Genomic DNA, 19359 nt, shown 5'->3' with positions numbered 1-19359 from the left:
TTATAGCCAGTTTTTTCAGGCTTTATATTTTTTCTCTTCAACTTTTTTTTTGTTCCGAGTTTTTAAGTATGAATGATGCAATAATGACACCTGAATCACGGAAATGAGGGGAATGAGACCTAAGTGACAGAATCAGTTCACTTCATCAGCTACTCACTACAACTGGAGTTGTCATCTTTGTTTTAATCTGACAGCCCTGACGAAGCCTTACAAAGTGGGGCGAAACGTTGGTTAACAATTAATATTTTTCTTCTACTATTTTGATACTTTTATGGACCACAACCAGACTATCTTTTTACAATCTACTTCATAGTCAACTATCTTCTTCCAATATGAAACTATGAAAAGGTTTTTATTATAATATAATTTTATGCTAACAAATGTAGACTTAATATGGTTCATAAAGTTTTCCTTAGTCTTTTGGATTAATATTTAATACAAAAAATATGAATCTCAATAAAAAAACAGTCAAAATAAAGATTTTTATAATAATTACTTGTTTCATTCCCTTCTACCTCAATACTAAATTTCCCCATTTCCAATTACCCCATCATACACCCATTTCTGAAGATTTTATTTATTTGACGATAAGGTCTTCATGAGGATTCCTTAAAAGTCTCGAAGGCTTTAGTAATTTTATAACAGACCAATAATGTAGTCATTTAATATGAAAAATATAACTTTTGATATGGATAAATTAAATAATAACCTATAATTAAATAAATTTAGGGCATTGCTAACTAATTATTTGTATTAGTCACTATCATTAGCATACTAACAGTTTATATCCGAAAATAAGTTCTATTTAAGAACCTTGGGCTATCAAGAGCGTTTAAAGTATTTCAAAATCTACAGCTGACGTAAGCAGCACCAAAATAGAATCGCCAGAACAAATAAAGTTCATGGTATCATATCAAATTCCTAGCATTGAAATATTTATCTGGAACTGAATATTTTAATATTAGTAATTTTGTCTGTCTACAATTCTGCGAAATGGATCACGAAACCGGCGAAAGGGTCTTGTTTAAACTTTTAGAATTAGGGTTTTGGGATAGTTGAAATCGGCCAGGAAAACTCATTCAGTAAAAAAAACAAGTAGGTCAGAGAGAAAAAAAAACTCAAAAGAAAAGAGCCAAACGCTTTGCATTAAATCGAAACATTAAAAGGAACCGCTGTAATTTATTCTTGTCAAATTTCATTGAGAGAAATTTTCATTAATTAATCATTAACAATTTTAATGAGGTATTTATAACTGACCGTAAATACAATGCGAGAAGATCGTCAGGAGGGGAGGTACGTTCACTTGAAATTAACACTAATATGTTTAACTTATATTCTATGTTTAATTTATATTAATATTCTGCTAGCCATGAGTCAATACTGTGGATTTTGGAGCCGAGGTGTAATAAAGAGGGTCCCCTTAATTGAGGAAAAAATCTTGGTGATTGAACTTGATCTTGAAAAAATCACATCCTTGTACAACCATTGTTCTATAAACAGTATTTCTTTACATATTACTGATTACCTCACCTTTCATGGCTCGTAGCGGTTCACATTAATATTATTATTTTTTTCTTCAAATTTTTCTAAAATATAAAAATAGGACTAAATTTTATAATAAAATGATGAACTAAAAAAATAAAATAAAAATCATCAATTAATAGTGCTTTTATCTGTAATGAAATATTTTAATGACAATTATAAATATAGTGTTTTATAAGTATATTGCAATATTGTATTGGTAATTTAGAGTGTAAAGTTATTGTTGAGTACATGGCTACAACATAAAAATATTGTGTTTTTACACGTGTAAACATAATATTTGTATGGCTCTCCGGGTACAGCTTTCAAAAACATATCCAAGCATTCGAAATCGTGTGAGCTACTAGTTAACTAAGATCAAATTTTATATTAATTTTCAAGAGGTTGACGAAAAATATTAGGGTCAATAATTGAAGTTTATTAGTAAAGTTTAAATACTAAATAAAATAAATTATATTTTTTTTAATCGTGGTCCTTCCAGCATATTCCAAAGTAGCAGTTGTGATAAAAGCTTATATGGGAATCTGAACCTAAACAAAAAAGAATGTCAAGTGTGCTAAGTTAATCGACTCATGGGGATCAATTTATCCACTTCTAAAATGTTTGGAGACGAGAAATGATGACCTGAAAGAGAAATAATATTATAAAAGTACTTTCATTTCGAGAGTTGCAGGAATAAGATGTTTTATATTTTTAGGGGAGACGGATGAGAGAGAGGGAGTCCATAAATGACCGAACTTAGATATTATACCCGGCATATTTTAATAAGTTCACAATAGTGTGGATAGTTAAAACAGAATTATTCATTTTGCTCACTCGTTTTGAACTTTTATAATGTATATTAAAACTTAAGTTAAATCTGTACTGCTACAATCCATAAGGGGTCAGGGGTCCAGTACTGTTACTAGACCAACGGTTGTGCAAGAAGGTGATTGCGTCAGAATCATGTTCTACCGCCAGATTTCTATACTCAATCAAAGGTACCCCCCCCCCAACTTTATGAAGCTGGGGGACCCTGGAGGGCTCCCGAACCAACAGGGCTGACTCAACGGCTACAGGTAACAGATAATAATTATCTCCCACCGCATTAGCCGGATTCGAACCCGGGTCCTTGAAGTCAGTAGTCCATAGCCTTACCACTGAGCTACGCACTCCCAATAATGTGTATTAACGAATTGATTTATGTTAAAGCTTTAAGAACTAATTGTGACATAAATTAGTTCTAATTGACCATAATGGATTTTTTCATAATCCCATATTTTATAGCATGGATCTTCATTCAATAATTTCTAAAATTTATAAAATTATAATTTATAAAATTTATACATCAAAACGATTTTTTTTATTTGGAATTTCGTCCTGACGGACTTAGTAACGTTTTTTACTGATTCAAAACATTTATCTCGCTTAGGCTTTTTAATATTAAATTAAATATAAACATATTTAGTAGTTACATTATTTAATTAATATGATACTTTTTTTTGTGGACGATAGTGAGAAAATGTGAATGGTGAACATTTCTTCAGGCTAACAGGTATAATATTTCGAAACTTCATCCTTGTACCTCCATTAGCGACCTATAGAAAGGCCACGTCTGCATTATTTATTAATTTTTAGTTTTTTGTGATATGTTAAACTTTGAAAAAAAAAACAATTTTATCATGAAATTGTTGAAAACAGCTACAAGCTCAGTTATAATAGTGATAATTCTGAACTCCAACAAGAGTTCTGATTTTTAAAATAGGCAGTTAAAATACATAAAATATGCATTGAAAATTTCGAATAATAGTTAATATGCTATAAAATATTCAATATAATACAAATCGTTTCTAAAGAAAGTAATTAACAAACTAAAAGTGAAAACAGAGACTGTGGATGGCAGAGCGTGTTGAGCCACAAAATTAGCATTCTCGTGCCGGAAGCTGTGCCGGATGGAATCCATTCCTGGGAGGGTTAACTTAATTTCGTGGCGAATTATAATAATAATTTTCGACTTTTCCAGTCTGGCAAGAATAGGTTAGAGACCTGTAGGATAACCTGTCTTTCCTTACATACGTTGGAGAACATAAAGACGTTAAAACCTAAATACATAAACTGGAAGATCGATGATTGACCGTGTGTCAGATGGTCCGAGTGCGGTTAAAGAAAAAAACTAAAAGTCATAAAAGGATTTAATGTGAGCCAAAGTTTAGCCCCCACCTTGCAGAAGCGGGCGAGCACGAATATAAACCATTTTGGTGCTCGCCTGCCTCTCCGAGCCCTAATGAAGCCCTCAAACGCGGGGCGAAACGTGGCTCATATTAAATAGTTTTATGATTATTTTAATTTTTTCTTTTACCGCATCGGACCATCTCGTTTTTATTATTACTAAATAAAAAAAAAAATTGAAACCGATTATGTTGTTAAAAAAGAAATATCTGTAATCTTACCTTCAATATTGCATTTTCTTTAGCGCGCTTGCTCAGCCTCCACTGGCTCATTACCAGTGATGCGGCGAGAGGGATGCGCTGGGATCTTTTGAGCTCTGCTCTACCCCTCACACGTGGGGGATAGAGTGGGCTCGGGGATCCTCAGGTCGATTGTGGAAATATTGTATATATTATTTTATCATTATGTTATTTTATTTATTTATTTTTCATACAGATAGTTTGATTATGTTCATTTTGTTTATTCTTTTGTTTGTATATATTTTAAGACAGTTTTATTTTTTTAAATTTTAGTATGTATGAGATCATTCATCACTATTACCTACTGTCCACAACTGTGTGGCAGATTGTAATATCTATCAATCAAATATTGCATTTTAGCTTTTATTTTTGTTTGTTTGACTTTTTAAATTTATAAAAATCATCGATATATACATTTATCGTTAAATATGAAAAATCAAATGAGCTTAATTTCAATTGACTACTTCATAGAGATGTTTGATCAAATGTTTAATGCATGCAAATGACATATACAGTTGGATAAAAATCCCAGCTCTGATTATTAAATATGATTTTCCCCCTCAAACAATCTATTTTCTTTTAGGTTTATAAACATGACTAATCATAAAATGTCAGGTCACTGTCAGACTGTTAATCGTGCTCTTAATTTTGCAACAACCAACATTCTAATCTTTGAAGTCCAGTTTATAAACGTGACCTGTCAACTTTTACTTTGAATTCGTACAAAAAACATTTTTTTTTTTTTAAACTTGTATAATGAAATTATTCATAGTAAGATAATTTAGCAAATCCCGAATTTTGAATGAGAGATATTTTATAAGGAGAGAGACTTTTCAGAGGTCAAGGCAATAAAACTGGTTTTAGTCGGTCAATTCAAAAATTTCGAATAGGTAGCATATATTTATCAGTTTAATGATTACATATACCTTGAAAAATAAATATATGCATTTGAATACTATAAATTTGAAAAAAAGGAGGTCCCGCCAGAGAAATATAGATAATAGGTAGATATAATTTATGTATATTTTTAACAGCACTATATATTAAATGTTGTTAATAATTTTCGAATGATAAATTTTTAACCTATCTATTCTCTCCTTACTTGTCACATGGAAACAAATTCACTAGTTTATTTCATGTTTGTGTGTATCTCGGTTAACCATATATTATTTCTACATCATTTTTATTAGAAATTATTTTTTTAAATCAAATTGCAGTATAAAAAAATGTATCTATTCTAATAAAATTATACTTAGAGATAGCTGAATTTATGGAAAAACAGATTGAACAAATGTTTCTCTCTGATAAAAGTGATTAAAAAAAATATATATTGTGAATATTTCTTTAATTCATAAGACAAATTAACATTGCCTCCTTGAAGAAGAATAAAGAGAAATTTAAATCTAACTAATTTTAAACTAATAACTAAATTTATTAAAATAAATAAATCATTATAAATAATTTGAATTGCTAAATTTTCAGAGTTTAATTTGTGATGTTTAATCACAATATTAAAAAAAAAAATGGTTGTGAAGAATATTAGAATAAAAAAATTATATTATATCAGGATATCATAAAAAAGAGTTGTATTCTTGTCATATTTGAAAGATGATTCGAACATAGGAAAAAAATGAGGTAGGGTTACCGTTGCGTGTTAGACGACCAATAGATTCGATTCTAGTTAATGAAAGAAATACTAAAAAAAAGTTTGTTTTTTTTAATTAAAATTATATATAATTAAACTATATAAGCCGTAAAAAAATCCGTAAATAAAAATTTGAGGTTTTCGTTTCAAGAAATGAAGAATTTTAAAATGAAATAAAAAATTTGTCCGTCCACAGAATTTTTTGATTTTTTTGGCAATGAGCCCACAGGTCACCCGAAAATTATCTTCTCAACTCGTCATTAACATCTGTCTTTCCGTTTTAAAATTTGAAGTTTCCTCAAATCTCTTTTTTATCCCGGTCATTTATGAAAAAAAAAAAGGAAGTTGCTCAAACAATTTATTTTTTATATAACCTCTAAATCGGTCAGATCAATTTCATAAATCCGTGCCTAAGCCTTTTTTACAAGAACTTTAACTTTTAGAATGTAGATAAATTAGCTCAGAAAAAATCAGGTAAAAAGTTATTAAGAAATTAAAACTTTATTCGCGCAAAACTCCAAACGTATACATTTTATGGAAAATTGTAAGGCCTTCAAATTCTCAACAATACACATTAAAAATCATACTGGAAGATTATTGATTGACCGTGTGTAAAGATGAAAGGAATATGGTCCGGGTGCGGTCAAAAAAGAACAAAAAAATAGTAATGGAAGATTATTGATTGACCGTGTGTAAAGATGAAAGGAATATGGTCCGGGTGCGGTCAAAAAAACTCAAATAGTAGAATTATACTATTTTAATGAGCCAACGTTTCGCCCCAACGTTTTCTTATTATGTCTTACATTCTTATTACAGTCTTACATACTTATTACTTTTTTACATTTTATACCCCTGTTATTTTACACTTATGTTTTTGTTTTCCTTATGTAACTATGTGTTTGTATCTTTCTTAGCCCTGAAGAAGCCCTGCAACGTGGGGCGAAACGTTGGCTCATTAAAATAGTATAATTCTACTATTTGAGTTTTTTTGACCGCACCCGGACCATATTCCTTTCATTTTCATTAAAAATCATAAAAAGCAGACCATTATTAGCAAATTTACTGTTGGGTTTAATATTTTCTATGATAAGTTTTTGTGATAGACCAAGAAAAACAAATAAAAAATACAAAACCGTTTGGTTTTATATTCAATTTAAGTTACTAATGGAGTTCTATTGATACATTGATTCTCAACAAGACATGCATCGTACCATTTTAATGTAATTAATATCACATTTACTTTATGTATGTATGTTTAATACATCTAAATTCATTTCAATGAATAAATAAAATAATGATAAGATATGCCATATTGAAATTTGAGAGGCAATTTGAAAAATTAGGACGTTACCACAGAAACTAACTAACTTTTTTTGGACAGAATAGAAAAATATTCATTTCTCGGAATATTCCTGATTTGTTTTTTGTTAAGTGGCGCCAAACTTCATTGGTCATCAACGACATTGATATTTTATTTAATTTTGCTTATATTCGTTTAATTTTACTTATTTTTTAATTTTAATATTTATTTATTATTTGATTAATTTATTTTATTATTACTTTTTTTTCTTACGTTCAATGTTATATTTTTGTCAGTAAATGTTGTGATTCTAGAAACTGAAACACTAATTCTTTTGTTTTATCATCATCTCCGAGGGTTTTTCTAATATCTGGGTTTAGTCCTAAGCTATTGAGGTGAGGTGTGAAATATGGACACAGTTGGAATATGTGACTTATTGTCATACTGACAGTTCGGAGGCGTTTGAAATAAAATAGGAGTGGGTGAGCCTCATGTGACCTATCCTTAGCCTGGTCAGTACAATCTCCTCTCTACGGCATTTGCGACTGGAGGTACCCCAGGGCTTGACATCCTTTTAATAATTTTTAATTTGCTAATTTGGCTTTCATTCCACAAATATTGCCATTTATCTTTGACTTCATTTCCAAGATGTTTGCTCATTTCTGATGGAGTAAAAATTGCTTTACCCCATCCCGGAAGCGCGAGTGCTTCTCTTGCAGTGTGATCGGTTAGTTCATTCCCTGCTATTCCTACTTGGCTTGGCATCCATATAAATGTATCTGACATACCCATATTGTGAAGAGTTTTTAAGTGAAAATGGATGCAAGAAAGTTTCGGATGCTCAGGATAAATAAAATCTAAACCTTTTAACGAGGTTAATGGGTCTGTAATTATTGTTATTTTGGTGTGGTTCAAAGACAAACAGAAGTGCTGCTACTATTGTATTTCGTTCGGCAGTGAATATGCTGAATAGTTTGTGGAGTTTAATTTTGATTTATAATAATATTCCTGGAACGGAGCATCCTTAGTTAAATTGCCAACGAATATCTTGAACCAATTAGCGAACAAGCAGGCAAGTTTTGAATTCCACTCAATTGAAAGGATATTTTATTATTTTTTATTTATTGACATAATACCATAATTATTTTATTTATATAAATAAAATTTTATCCATTTTAGTCTCAAAACATTTTTATTCCTCTATAAGTCCGACGTTTCGGCCAATTCAGCGATCCTCAAGGACAATGTATCACAAACCACTTTTTTTACATATATGATCTTCAACAATTTCAAACAAATAACAATATCATTTATAAATTATCTTACCTTAATACAATTTTAGAACCAAAACAATAAAAAACTACTTCATGCAGGCAATTTTCCCAGGTCATTTATATCAGTCTAAAAATTACCCTATGAGATATTAAAAGATTCGGGAATCATATAATTTTGTTAATAAGCAATTCTTAGATTATGTCTAATTACCTAATTAGTCAATTTTTCACATTAAATTAAAGATTAAAATTATTTATCACAGCGACAATAAAATTTATGACAAAAATATTTATAACCTTCCCTACACACAGGTCAAGAATTTAAATTATTTATTACAACTTTATTTTGGTTAAATTTCCTTTTTATTACCTTTATGATTAATTCCTATCAATAATTATAATTATCAACATTAATTTTATCCCATATTTTTCATAAATTAATTTACTTTTATCTCTGCAAGTTTTGTTCGTTGAGGTTTTTTATGTCTGTTTTAAAATTCACTCAATAGTTATTTTAAAAAATAAAAAAACATATATTTGTTTTTGGAGGGGGGCAGTTTTTTAACAAATTACGATGTGATTAGGATGATAGATAATATGTATGATATTAGGCGTTTCGATTTTCTAAATTCCACCTCAAACAATGATTATTGATAAGGTTACTGACACCTCATAAGTGAACTTGCTATATAAACTGCTGACTCAATTCGCACCCAATCCCCAAGAGGAACCCAATCAGTAGGAGATATTGACTCGCTTCCCTCACTGCGGGCCAATAAAGAGCAGGCAGACAGTCAGGGAATTTGTTCTGCAAAATGGGTCAAGGCTCCCATTACAGATCTTTCCACTTGTCGTGTATCATTGCCATAGTCACCATCAACCCAAAGATTATAAAAAATCAGTAGTTCCCTGGATTTAACAACGTCCATGCTTAATTTTGAACATGGATCCAGAAATTCTTTTTAACTAAATTTATATAAAACATAATTTAATTTTTTTTTTTTAATTCTAAGTAGTCAATAATTCGTTAACAGGCTACGCGTCAGTGTAAGTCAAAATATAAAATATTAAATAATTTTAAACCTTTAATTTTTTCCTAAAAAAATGTTTTTAAACCGAACGTTATAATAAATAAAAGATATTTAATTCTCCTCCAGGTATTTAAGATTAAAATAAATTTAAATGGTAAATTAAGTAGGTAATTATTTTATTCCCTGAAACTTCTACAGAACTGATATTTTTAAAAATTATTTATATAATATTCGCTTCTAAGAAATAATCCTGTACAAAATAGAGCCTGACTACAAACATAACAAAAATTCTCTAAATAATATAAAGTTTCAAAATAATCTATATTTCTTTTTTAGTCCAACGTTTCGTCCAATTCGTTCATCCTCAAGGACAATCTTAAATATAATTTTACATCCACATACATTTTTAAAAACATTTTGTAGGCTATTCTGCCTAGGTCAATAATTTCAGTCGAAATGACCCTATTTCGTCAATTTTTCACATTAAAATTACAAATTTTAATCACAGTCAAATTACACTATTATACTTCATCAGAGATTGTTGTGATAAAGTATAATAGTGTGAATTGACTTGTAAAAGTTGTTATGTCAATGTGAAGAATTGACAAGATAGAATAATATTGATTGAAATTAGTGAGTGGCCTGAGCAGAATAGCCAGCAAAATGTTTTTAAAAATTTATGTGGATGTGAAATTGTATTTAAGTTAGTCCTTGAGGATGACTTAATTTGCCGAAACGTTGCACTAAAAAAGAAATATAGATTGCTTTGATCCTTGAAATGGATAAAAATAATTTTATTTAAATAATAATAACCAGTCTCAAGATATTGTAAAGATTATTTAAAAAATTACAAACATTGTTAAATTTCTTATTATTACGAGCATATTTTAGGGTTGTGTTCCAATTTTCGTGCAAAGATTTAATTTTCTGTTTTGAATATAAAAAATCTGGCAATATATTTTTTATATTTTATTTTTATATTGTTTGTTGCTTATTTCTATATTGTCGTCGTTATGTAAAAAGGGCGAGTCCAACAATTTTCAGAAGAATATATTTTGTACTTCACTTGGTCTATAAAATTATTTTTGGATGAAAAATTTACAAAGGTTTATAAATTTGAGAACCTGATATTATTATTCACTATTACGTTTTACGTAGTTACACTAATCAGTATCAATGAATATCCTTTAAAAAATACCTAATTTATTGTATTGACCCGTTTTACATAACATCGGAGATATTTAAAAAAATTAAACATACAGATCGTAAATTATCTTTTGCCATTTTGTCCAAGCGGGGAAGCCTAGCTGTTTTTCTGTGGTGAATGACCTCAGTTCAAATCCTCCCTAGGCAGGGAAGTTTTCTGGATAGAAAATTAGTGTCCTTTGTCAGAGTGGGAACCGCAGTTTGACCGAAACTTCCTGGGTCCACTCACCTCTAATAGCGAATACTCCGTTGGTGTAGTACTTATTTGTATAATAAACAGTGTGTTAATGAGGTCCACAGCAGGGTGGAGTTGGGAAAATGGTAATATATGTTTGTATACGTTATTTTCCTTTGTACTAATGAACTAAAATAGAAAAACAAATTATATAAATTTATAATGTAGTAAAAACAACCCATAAAAATGGAGTCACTATAATTGAAAAAAAAAAAGGACAGAACTGTGGACGTAACTTAAAAAATTAGGACCATCATTTTTGAATATGGGGATGTGTTATGGCCAAAGGTAAAATAACTTTTTTTAAAAATATTTGCACAGCAAAGAACTTTTTTGCTTCCATAACGGACAAATTATGTATATGAGTAAAAATTGCATTTATATATGCAGCTGGAAAAATGTAAATAGCAAAACTATCTATTTCATCATTAACTATAATTGCACATTTGGTATAAGATAAAATTTTTTTTTTTGTAATCTTTGCACGGCAAAGACCTTTTATTAAGTCTCAGGATTGGGAAGACCCTGTCTGAACAGGATGATATATGAATTAATTAATATGAATCTTATTAAATGATTCTTATATATTGGTTCAGGGAAGTTGCGAGTTCCCTAGTTTGTCTGCTGTGGATAGCGTTCCATAACGGATAAATTAGGCATATAATTAAACAGCAAAATCTCGTATTTTATCATGAATTACTATTGCACGAATTATCAACTTAATGCCAAACAACACCATCTACATGAATATATATACGCTTTTTTAGGTACTTAAAAAGTACTATTGTTGAAAAGTTTACAATCAATTTATAGTAAAATAAAAATATAAATGAACACTGACATCAATATGCAATATAAATTTCCATTTCAAAAAACATTATTTTATGATAAGTTGGTATGTTGTAAAAAAAAAGTGTATTTATGAAGATAGTGTTGTTTGACATTAAGGTAACGAAATATAAGTATGGAGTAGAAAATACAACAGCCTTGGACATTAGAAGAGAAAGGCGATGAAATTTATGGCCAGGATGAAAAAAACAAAACTGTCAAGCGAATTATGTTAAGATGGGCAGATAAAAATAATATTAATTATTTTAAAAAAAATTAATACTAAAGCGAAAAAATAAATTAATTGTCTTAGAAACGAATGGTTGCTTGGTGGGTGCTACACATTTATTTTCACCCAGCAATTCATTACTTACAATCTATTGAGGACTATGATTAGCAAAATTGATTCATTAAAACGAAAAAAAAAATCTAATTTAGAGAAAGACTTTCTAAAATTCGCTATTTAAGCCCTGCTTAATTTCATTGAGTATAAGAGGTAGCTGATATTAAAGACAATTTAATTGTATATGGACAAGGCGAGCCTAGTCAAAATCGTTTGAGTCATTTTAAAGAAAATCGAAAAATCGATTCAATAACCTGTACATCCGATCAGTGGATTTTATTGAAAATGTTACTGTCACATCCCAGGAATATACCCGCCTTAAACATGCAATTTCAGTTTCCTACGGCTTTTTGTTTTTGAACTAGGCTGATCACACACAGAAACACAGACCATTTTGCGAGACTAGGTTTTGGACTCCTAAAAGATGTATTTTCGTCGAAAGCATGAATTCGAAATTTTGCTCAATTGAAATACTTTCCCTTACTACTTATTCCATATATAGGTTAAGAAAAAGTGTGCCGTCCAACTGCACCGTATTGCTGCATGACACAGCATCCCTCTTAAGCATATATCCTAGATAGGATAATAATTGCCGTATAAATGTTTTAAAATGCAGTCATAATAAAATTAAATTAAAATACGATTTTTTTATTCTTTTAATTGTTTAAGTAAAATTTCTTTTAGTATATATAGTTGATCGTATAATTTCAGATTATCAGGGTTGCGTCACAAGGGAAACAAAAATAGTTAAACTGCAACCCTGACCATTTTCTCCATAATTTTTTTTTTTTTATAATTTTCCGTTTATTGTTTTTTGTATTATAGTACATTATTGCACCTATTATTTTCATGTTTATCTGTAAACATAATTTTCTTCCTTAACTCAGTACATTTTTCTTTTTTCTTCTTCAACAAATATATAATAAAATTACAATGTAACATATTTAATGTGGAAATTGTAATTTCATTTTATTGAAGAGGATTAACACAATCTGCGACAAGGGGCATTAAGTATTAGTGTTCAAATACTCATTCATGAATATATACAGAAATAGAAGAAAAAAAATAATAATACAGAAATATATAAATAAAAGATCAACAATATTACCAGTAAACATTTTAATGTGAATATTTAACATATTCTTGCGCATAGGCACATTTGACTAAAATCTATAAAAAAAAAAACTACAAATATTTACAAGAATATAAATACATGCATATAAAAAAAAATACATTAAAATATAAACAATAAATATAAAAAGTGATCGAAATAAGAAAAAGAAATAATAAATATGAAGAGTAGTAGATTTAAAAATATGTTATATACAAACAATAAATAAAATGAGCCATATATGGATGCTACTCCTCTGAATCATCCCTGTATTTATCTAATGCTTGTTTAAGCAGTCTACAACATTATTCATATAATATCTCAATAATTTGTAAATAATGGTTGAAAAACATATCCATAATAATGGCGTCTATTACTCAGCTCATTAGGCAAAGAAATAATATTTTGAATTGAATAAAGCTCTGATGAGGAGTGACCTTGACTCAGACAAAATTCGCCCAAACTGTCGGAAGATTGTACCCATCCTCAATAATAGCTCCTAATGGAAATTTGCCTAATGGAGTACTTCCTCTTGTGGGGGGAGAATAAGGGGGCCAATTATTGCCTCGTAAATCTGAAAGGGGATCCGAATAAATGGAAATTGTTCTGTTTACGACTTAACCACGCAATAGGCACAATCGAATTCAACCTGTCTTATAGTCCAAGAGTCCTGGAAAAAGAAGTTATTTCACTTCAACTTTTGATTGATCAATACTGAAAACTATAAATAGTTATTAGTCAAAATTGATTGATGACTCTGTAAATCATAATTGGGGAGAATAAGAAACGGTGTGTTTGAAAACGTTGCAAAAATATTTTCATTCGGACCACCATATCCTTAAAACTGCATGCAACACAAAAAACTTAACAGAACATTATTTTAAGTACTGTGAATTTAATAAAATATGACCCTTAACAGAGATGTTACATTATATAGTTCCCACAAAGCAATTTTGTTTTGTAAGGAAAAATCGTTATTTTGTGAATTTATTCTGAGAAATATCATGAAAATTGCTGTTACTACGAACGGTGTACATATTTCTATTAGCTCTCAATTGAAGAGTAGTAGCAAAGATTTGAGTATCTATTTTCATGATATTCGGCAAAATAATGTTGAAAAAATGTTGATTTCTCATTATTCGGAAGAAACTTTTGGCTTATGAAAAAAATATATCTAATGAATTATTAGGCGTAAGAAGTTTATTGAAACACAAATTAAATTAAATCTGATCTTTACACTTTCTTGAGACTGGTTATCGTTTAAATAAAATACATTTTGTCCAATTTTAGTCTCAGAACAATCTATATTTCTTTATAAGTTCGACGTTTCAGCCATCCTGAAGTGCAATCTTAATTACAAATTTAGAATCACTTCAAACAAAAAAAAAAAAATTATGCCAGCTATTCTGACCAGGTCAATAATTTCAAACCAAAATTACCCTATTTCACTATGTCACAAATTCAAATTAAGTTAAAACTTTTAATTTACCAATTTAATTAACTTTTAATTTAACACGATTAATTTACACTATTCTACCTTATTACGAAAATATTTGTTACCTACAAGGATGGCCGAATTTTTTTATGCACATAAAGGTTGCATTAAGAAGAGATACATGTAAATGATGGAATAGGTCAAAGTTGTACACCATCCGGGAATTAATGCTAATCAATATACGATTTTTTTTTCCAAATGTTATCTGCCCCTTATCAGATGAAAGTTCAATGAATGCGAAATGAGGAGATTTATTTTCAAAAGAAAGGGAATTTTATATTGGTGGAAATGAAAGATTCAAGTAAGACGAAAGCCCAACGACTTCCACTAACCACTTCATTTGCATATTCAGAAAGGCCAAGGGTTTCCAGTGCCAACGGTCTTGATGCCGATGCGCCAATGACATGAGAAAGGTCGCGCACTTTCATATGCATAAACGAGATAAAAATGTATACACACATATATAATTTAAATTTGTTTATTTATGTTAAAGCTTTCCTTTTTTCAACTATAATAATGTTAAAATTTTATAAATTGGAAAAATTCAGTTCCAAATATATAAAATAATGATACAATAAATATTTCATGATGTTAGGCTACGTTACAATCAATTAATTATTCCATTTTTATATTTCTTTCTTTTTAGAATGCTAACCTTGTTTTGGTGACTAAGTTATAATATAATATAATAAGTAAAACTTATTTATTCCTTAAATTATTTTTTTAAACTTATTTATTCATTTAAGTATTTCTTTTAACTATCTTTTTCTTTTTAATTATTTATTTATTTGTCTTTTTGGTAACTGATCTACTGCTGGGACTATTATGTCTTTGGTTTGATTTTACATTGCTATATAATGATAAATTCGTTTTATATGTTTAACGGAACGAACATGGGCAGCTGATCTCTGGGGAGAGTCTGAAAGAGTGAATTAAGGAAAATAAATTTGTCGATTAAATGAAATAAAATTGTTGAATAGAAAAAAAATTAAAATATTTGTATTTAATGTGTTGACGAGTATTGATTGTAAAAGAAAAAGGTAGGAAAAAACATTATTGTTATATTATGTAAATATATGTAGTTAATATATGTCCGATCATGGATTGATTGGTACGCTGTGTATCGTAGCAACCTAATGTATTTGGGTACCATAACTATATAAAGCATTTTTCTCTAATAAAGCTGATTGTGTAAGTGGATTATGGTTATTAACACTAAATGGTATCTATTTATTGCATTGTTCTTTATTATACATATTATTATTAATATCAGTATTGTCTTATTCTGTTTTTGTCTAAATTATGTTACAGTTAATTTTCATTATATAAATTTTTATTATTCTGTTCGAAATTGATAGTTTTATTAATAATAACAAAAGTATCAACACTGCTTTATTAAATCACATTACATTACAACGTTACAGCCAATTCAGCCATCATTAGGGATATTAATAATATGTTATTATTAAAATAACAGCTTTAATTATAACTTAGTATTGACAGTATCAAAAACATTATTAATTATAATTTGTATACCTTATTTATAGTTTCACAGCCTCAATATTTATTTATAAATCTTTGCTAACTATTATGCCCAAGTCAAATAAACCTATAAAACATATTTCTTTACTAATAAATTCGCACCATTCTAGGTTCAATTTACCTTTATTTGTTACTATAAAATTTGTACTTTATTATCGTAAGGTTATTATAAGAATATTATTTAACCTTACTTAACAACCAGATTTGGTATATTATTATTTTATTACACACTATATTTTTGTATATTTTGCTATAAAAAATCATATAAAATGTAATTATAAAAAATTCAACTATATTCATCATAAATTAATTTTACATAAAAGTTCAGCATAAGCGTGAAATAATATAGATGTATAAACAATGATTTAATATTAATTTTTTTTAATAATTGGTTTTCATTAAATAGTTTCATGATGTTATCTATTGAGTCTTTAATTGCTACCTCTTTACAACGTGGTATTAAATTATTTATAAATTCTTGCTCCTCTATTATATGTTGAATCGTTAATAGGGACTGACAGTTTTGAAATTTTAGGTTGGTTCACTTTTATAATTAAATATATATGGGTTAGGTTGGTATGACCAACTCTTATCCTGGTCAACAACAACTTAGGTTGTATAAGCAGGTAGATATTTCCTGAATCTAAAAGTATATACAAATATTTAATTTGTTTGTGTTATATGTTTAATTTTTATTTTTCCTAACCAACTCGAACAGATTGGGCCGTACCCGTAGCCAGGGTTAATGTTTGGACATAATAGTTATTAACAATGAAACAAATTAGTTAAATTTCTCTTTTTCTTTTAAAGTCTATCTTATACGAATTTTTTATTATTATATTTATTTCTAACTAGTTTTTTGTACCACAAATGACATCCTAGTCTGTGATAAAGAGTTTTTATTTTTGTCTGGATCTGTCATTTATCCATCTAAGACCGTAGAACCTGTGTCATTCTGTCTAGAAATATACTCTGTTTTAAACTAGTGTGATTATATTCGTTATTTAATTAATAACATAATTATAAATATATTAATAACTTATATAATGAAGTCAATCTATATTCCCTCTAACAACAAGTATAAGCTGACTGACTTATACTAAATTTTTAAAACTACTATTGAACACTTGTCGTAGTACTCGTTTGTCTAAATACTTTTATCATCAATGCACGATTCTGATAGTTATAATATAACAATATATAAAACTTTAGCGATTTCATTGTACGTGAAGAATATTAATAGATATATTGATAGAGTTCAATGACATTTTAAGCTCTCGAACAACTACCGAATATTAATCAATGATTTTAGAAGTAAACAGAACAACAAGAAGTTGGTAAAAAAAATAAATTTCTAACCTCAAAAGACACTTACTTTCAGTATGTCTAAATACATTTTTCATTCGATAACTCAAATTTCAGTTAAAAAAACTTTTAAATTTCAGTTAGGATCAATGTGAGTCATAGATAAGATTTCATAAATTTTGTGAGATTTGGATAATATTATTATATATTATGGATGTATATTCGATATACCCGTATTAAAATGTAGATAATTTGAGAAAAAGGAATCAATCATTAATTTTCTAAACAGTGGTTACAATTTTAGTTTAGAAGTGCTTTAGAAAAAAATAACATTCAAAATTTTCGTCATAGTAATGAAGCATATGGAAAATACAAATAAATCAGCCTTAGGTTTCGGTATAAAGGTAAACACGCAAAAAATCAAGGATTTAAATAAGAAACATACAGGTTATAAATTATATATAAGTTTGGTATTATAAAGTTATAAGATGTGGCAGTTTACAGTTAAGGGCTCTATGTATGGGAATTAGAACTACTGCGATAGCTACTATCAACTATCACAGAAAAATATGATAGTATAGTAGGTAGAAAATGTAATAGTTGCACGATCGTAGTTGCTACGAATACTGTCCTGACATCAGCTACTATCATAACTGCCACCGAGATATTAAGCTATGAGGTAATGATTGATAATAAAGTAAGGGATGATTCACCTTCCGAAAACGATTAGGAAGTAGAGGATAAGAAACGCTCACCAGATAGCTGGAAAAGGCTTTCTTAATTGTGAATCACTTGATATAGTTTTGATAAAGTATAATAGTACAAGAGCCTTTATTTTCATTTGGAGCTCCATAAATTTAAATCTACCTACAAAACTAGAAATCCTAATAAAACATCATTCAAATTAGAGTAATAGTTCCCGAGGTATAGGACTATTCGTAGGAATAGTAGTTTTATGATATTTGCACATAAATGTGAATTTGCAAATGAAATTTTGTTTGAAAAACTTCAAATCAATTTATTTTAGCAAATATCATAAAAACTACTACTCCTACGAGAATAAAGATCATAAAATACTTTAAACCACATTAAACTAGCAATAATTTGGGTGCTAATAGACATATGTATGTTTAATGGGTCCTGAGATATAATTTCCCAAAGTAAAATTTTTATTACTGAAACGTTGTGAAACAGCTGCCATTTTTTATTCCTCTTAACTATACTTGGCCGACTCATCAATTTTGACTGGTAATTATGCATAGTATTCAATAATGTAATTAAAAAATGTTGCGAAATAATTGATTTTGTTTCCACCGAGCTCTTGTACAATGTACCAAAGTTCGTTGAAAACCATTTATGGAAATGGAGATTTTATTCCGACAGTTCGATAACGGACAACAATTTGAATGACGGATGATATCAATCAATCTCTTCCAATGTTCATATTTGGATTGACAGTCACTCCTACTGAACATATCTTTGACTAAGGTTTTTAAATCGTTTTGGCAAAAATCAAAAAGTAATTATTTTGAAAATTAGGAGAAGGGAGAAAAAAGAAAAACATTTTATTAAAAATGCTGTGTTGCCCTACTTCATTGGACTGCTTCATACACAGCATACTTATGACTAGTAAGGCACAATTCTTTTTTAATCCTATTAATATAAATAGTTACAGTATAAAATTTTGTAAATCATCACATTATAAAATTGTTTGAACTATGTGCTAAAGTTATATATGAGTTTTTTCCCCCTTTTTATTATTTACTGTTTCTTCCCTTAAAAATTTTAATTCTTTTTTCAAGGTTGTTATCGTTCTTTAAATGTGTTTAATTTGTCCATAATTTCAATTCTACAAATTTTATTTATATATACATACATAAAACCCAACATGGTCGTTCACATTTACAATCTATTAATATTAAAAAAAAACACTCTAATACATCCATACAAAGATTAAAGTAAAATAAATAAGTATATTAAACTAAAAGTAATAAATGTAAAATTAATAATTATAAAAAGATACCAAAGATAATAAAGAAAATTAATAAATATAAA

At 28.6% G+C, this 19359-nt stretch overlaps 1 protein-coding gene across 1 annotated transcript in view; it reads right to left on the bottom strand.

Annotated features, from left to right (window-relative positions):
- Window positions 1-19359, bottom strand: part of LOC106683549 (uncharacterized) — a 209374-nt gene that overhangs the window by 84618 nt on the left and 105397 nt on the right. The window lies entirely within an intron of this gene.

This window comes from Halyomorpha halys, unplaced genomic scaffold (genome assembly GCF_000696795.3).
Source record: "Halyomorpha halys isolate HHAL.00 unplaced genomic scaffold, Hhal_1.1 Scaffold494.1, whole genome shotgun sequence".
NCBI classification, from domain to species: domain Eukaryota; kingdom Metazoa; phylum Arthropoda; class Insecta; order Hemiptera; family Pentatomidae; genus Halyomorpha; species Halyomorpha halys.
Note: the sequence above shows the minus strand (reverse complement) of the source record. Positions and strands in the feature narration are given on the sequence as shown.